Source organism: Kryptolebias marmoratus, linkage group LG17, assembly GCF_001649575.2.
Source record: "Kryptolebias marmoratus isolate JLee-2015 linkage group LG17, ASM164957v2, whole genome shotgun sequence".
Taxonomy (NCBI): Eukaryota; Metazoa; Chordata; class Actinopteri; order Cyprinodontiformes; family Rivulidae; genus Kryptolebias; species Kryptolebias marmoratus.
In genome coordinates, this window is record NC_051446.1 from 11,977,843 (window position 1) to 11,982,529 (window position 4,687).

At 48.7% G+C, this 4,687-nt stretch overlaps 1 protein-coding gene across 6 annotated transcripts in view; it reads right to left on the reverse strand.

Moving 5' to 3' along the window:
* Nucleotides 1–4,363, reverse strand: part of rhbdf1b (rhomboid 5 homolog 1b (Drosophila)) — a 36,104-nt gene extending 31,741 nt beyond the window's left edge. For 3 of the 6 annotated variants that reach the window (XM_025006452.2, XM_037980934.1, XM_017418602.3), the window contains exon 1: nucleotides 4,142–4,363. The gene's annotated coding sequence lies outside the window, so the exon portion shown is untranslated. Of the gene's footprint in view, nucleotides 1–704; nucleotides 2,362–4,141 lie in introns of those variants that run through there. The other 3 variants (XM_037980935.1, XM_025006453.2, XM_037980933.1) reach the window with 2 other exon arrangements.
* Nucleotides 4,364–4,687: the final 324 nt, after the last annotated feature.

The following is a 4,687-nucleotide window of genomic DNA, read 5'->3' on the forward strand; positions in this document are numbered from 1 at the left end:
GGATGGACGGAATGGATGGATGGACGGATGGATGGATGAAATGGATGGATGGACAGACGGACGGTTGGATGGATGGGTAGAATCGATGGATGGACAGATGGATGGACAGATGGATGGATGGATGAATGGATGGATGGATGGACGGATGGATGGACGGATGGATGGACGGATGGATGGACGGATGAATGGACGGACGGACGGACGGACGGATGGACGGACTGCCACACCGCCACAGTGAGAGCCTGGCTGAGCGCGGCCTCGCCTGGAAGCGTTGAACGAGCCCCCCCCTTCCTCCAGCCACTGTGAGCGGCGGTCCAACGGCTTCCTCTGTTGGCCGCCTCTGTATGAAAACCCAACGACGAGTGCGCCCAGATGCCACGCTGGGCTAAGGCGGCCGGGGACTGCTGAAAGGAACACTCAAGAGGGGAAAACGGAGGTGGCAATTACGATTTTGAAAAGAAACAAAAGAGAAGCCATTCACAGGGATTGAAGTCCATCTGCGGAGCAGAAAAGCATTTAGGGATGCTCGATGACAGATAAATAAAATAAATCTGCCAAAAGGCATTTTGAAACGTGTCATTTCATATAAAACATCGAGATAAAGTTATTCTTCTCTTTTCTGATGATTTATGTAAATAGACAAAACAAATTAACATGCAAAAATATTGGTTGAACTCATGAAAGACTCCTCAGAGCGGACTCACAAACCCAGCAGCTGGTCCGTTTATCCGAGGCTGCAAAGACTTGAGTCGGACCGAGTGATGAAAGGTGGACTCGTAGTTTTCCCCCCAATCTGGACTTGTTTTACAGTCTGCAAGAAATTCCAAAGTGGATTGAAAAACGTTGTCTTGGATTTTGTTAAAGAGGGTGAGAAATGACACAGAGACGGGGGGACGGGACGGGACAGGCAGACGGTAGGAGAAAATGACTCCGTAAGGGAGAGGATTAAAGAAATCCTGGTCCTTAGGGGGGGCGGATCAGCTCATTCAGGGCTGACGCAGGATAGAAACAGCCTCAGTAACTGCAGCCATCACGAGTCACTGAGCTCGTTTCAACTCGGAGCAGACTAGTTCAAGTCAAAATCTGCAAATAATACGAACAACGTGTTAGAAGACTTTTAGGCCAAATGAGGCTTGGAGGTTTGGTACCTAATTGCCGTTTTTTCCCCCATTGTCCAGTCTCGACACGACTCGCTACGCTGTAATCCAGCCCGACTCGTTTCTACGCGACCTCGGTGGTTTTCCATATAACTGAGCGAGTCGACGTAGTGCCGCCGACTACAGCTCACCACCAACAGGGGAAGAAGCGAAATGAAGTTGCAAAACTCTTGGCGCTCTCTGCCCAAAAGGAGTTCCCTGCGCCGGTCGGAGTCCGGACATCGAGTCCATTTGGTCCGTCTGAGTTCTGTCGTCAGCCAACGAGCGTGAAGACGTCCGCGCCTCCTCGCAGGACCACGGCGTTGGTTCACGTGTCACCATATTAACGGGCAAGTAAATAAAAAAACGAACGCCGTGGTTGAGGGGGTTTAAAAACAAAAAATGGAGGGCCTCCTGTGAAGGAGGAACTCTAACGAGCAGCGTCGCTCTCCGGCCAATTAACGTCGACTCTCCACCTCGGCTGGATAGGTTCTGAGAACTTAGATTCCCTGAAGGAATGCATATCGCCCGCCGCCTTTTCACTGTTTCCTGTTTTAAGCTCGTCAGTGTTCGCCTAGTCTGCTGAGTCCATTAAAGTATGACAGCAGAACAAAAACTGCAGCACCTGAGGGTGGCAGAGCTGCTCGCAGACATACCTGCGTAAAGAAAAAATGAAAAAGTATAAAAGCTAGAGGGCACCTGCGAAAGCAAACCAGTTTTCCAACACCGAGTGAGAGAAGCAGGCCGGACGTAAACTAGCTTTTTGTCATCGTCTCTCGCCCTCTCTCTCTCTCCTCGGCCTGTTCGAACACGACGAAAGCTGAAACGTGCCGGGCCAAGCTGAGCGGGGAGGAGAAGGAGGAACACCTGCGAAGTGCTGCCGCGGTTAGACGGGCTGTGTGCGCGAGCGGACGAGGCACGTTACACATCTCGCAGGACGCCGTCAACTTCCTGTTCAAAAGGGAGCGTGAGCGCTCGCTGAGCGGTGACTGCTGTTCCATCTGAAGACAGAAAGGAACTGGGGTTTCTCTGTGAAAATGCTGCTAAATGTAGCAAAAGGCTTGCTAAAAGCTACAAGTATCAAAGGAATAGCTAAAAGCTAATATAGCAGAAGGGTACATAAATGCTGAACAGTCGGAAAAAGCTAGCTAAAAGCTAAATTGTAGCAAATGGCTAGCTAAAAGTAAAAAATATGAAATGACTAGCTAAACTCTAAATAATACCTAAATGTTAGCTAAAAGCTAAATAGTAGCAAAATGCTAGCTAAAAGCTACAAGTATCAAAGGGCTGGCTAAATGTAGGAGAATGGTAGCTAAAAACTAAACTGTAGCAAAAGGCTAGCTAAAAGCTAAATGTAGGAGAATGGTAGCTAAAAGCTAAACTGTAGCAAAAGGCTAGCTAAAAGCTACAAGTATCAAAGGGCTGGCTAAAAGCTAAATGTAGGAGAATGGTAGCTAAAAGCTAAACTGTAGCAAAAGGCTAGCTAAAAGCTACAAGTATCAAAGGGCTGGCTAAAAGCTAAATGTAGGAGAATGGTAGCTAAAAGCAAAGTGTAACAAAAGGCTAGCTAAAAGCAAAAACAACACCTGACAACGAGGGAGCGTTCCTTTCAACAAAATCCACTCCATTTTCAGCTGAAGTAGGAAAAACAAAACAGCTGTTCCGGGTGTCTGCGCGTCGGGACGCTTCCCTCCATCCGGCCCTGGAGTCCGCTTCCTGCCATCTTTCCAAACAGGAAGCAAAAAAAAAAAAAAAAACCCAACAAATCCTTGGCTTCACATCAGGTCAGTAGCTTAATGACCTGTAAGAGACTTCTCCACAACCAGCAGCTCTGCGAGTGCGTGGGCATCGTGGGCCAAATGTGCGCGCACGTTTAACAGCGTTAAACACAAAAGGGTCACGATTCAGTTTCTTTCTCGCACACAATCAGCTCTGGTCCCGATCAGGACCAGATTGGCTTACACTGAGAAATGACACTAAAGGCAGCCATCTTGGTCAAACCATGAGAATAAAACGATGCGTAATTTCATGCTGTAATGCAAAATCTGTTAGTGCTCTTAGAGGTGTTGGGGATGACTCTCAGCTACTACCATGCTAAACTTTAACTCAATATTTGTACAATCACCTCAGTTATAGCCATATTTCTATTTGTTAAGGTGGATTAGCTGTGGCAGACATCTTAAATGGGATTGATTCCAAAAGTCAATGTGTTGTAGACGCACATCCAACAATCGCTTTCTGAGAGTTTCGTAAAAATCTGTCAGGAAGCACGTGAGATATTTTGCTAACAGACAAACACGATTAACTCCAGTGATTGTTGACGAAGGTTAAAAGCAAAAATCTCACACTCAGAGTACGTGTTGTGAACGACTCTCAGCTGCTACCACACCAAGTTTCAGCCCAACGGGTGTGAAAGTGACTGGGTTGTAGCCATTTCTGTGTGGTCCAAGGTCGATTAGGTTTTGCGGCCATCTTAGATTGGGTTGACTCCAAAAGTTAATCAGCTGTAGAGGCACATCCATTGGTTACTTCCTGGGAGTTTCGTTTAAATTCATCCAGCGGTTCAGGAGATATTTTGCTAACAGACAGACAAATTAACTCACATACACATTTACGGGTGAAAATATAAATTACAATAAAAAAGAGAGATTTTTATGGGAATGCTGGTGAGAGTGTGTTAGCCATATAATGTATCCTCACTTAGATTTGCTAAAAAAAAACATAAGTATTTGATTTCTGGTAATTACAATACGTTTTATGTGAAAGGCTTGGAAAAACAGGTGTTTAAAGCTCCCGCGGGAGGCATGGACGATACCGTCCCACCCCCGGGTCTCAGCCTCTGGAGACCCCACCCAGAGACCCCCTCGTGCCGCAGCAGAGAGCCCACATCCCGGGGTGAGCTCGGAGCGGCTCCGGTTCGAACAGCCAGCCGAAGCAGCTCTCCGACAGCCGGGGCGAGGAGCGACAAAGCCCCGGCTGGGACGTGCGCTGTTCCACCCGCTTACCTCAACGCCGAGCCCGGGTTCCTGCCGCACAGGTCCGCCGGCGAGACGCGGACACCGGTTCCTCCGTAAGTTATACCCGCTGCCTCATCGCACGAGGAGGAGCGGAGTCCCCGTCTTCTTTTTGAAGCGCGGCGGTGGGCGGTGTCCACGCGCGTCAAAGGCGCCAACACGAACTCCTCGAATTAAAGCTCTACTTCTTCTTCTTTTTTTTTTTTTTGCTCTGCCCTGCGGGGTTTTCGGGACGCCTCGGAGTTTCGGTGTATCTGCGGTGTCTCTGCCCCGGTCCTCCTCCTCCCACTGTGCAGCTGCAGCCGCCGCTGGAGGAAAGCGGTCTGCCCGGACCGACACCGCCACCTGCCGGAGAGACTGAGCACCTGCAGGGAAGGGAGAGCGGCCCGAGCTTTAGCTTTGTGTGTTGTTATTGCTGAAAAGTGCTTTTCTAACACACTTAGACCTCTTAACTCCTCAAACACCAAACTTTCACAAATATGTTGTACAGAAATGAACCGACACACAGATATGGGACAAAGAAACCCCCCCCCCCCA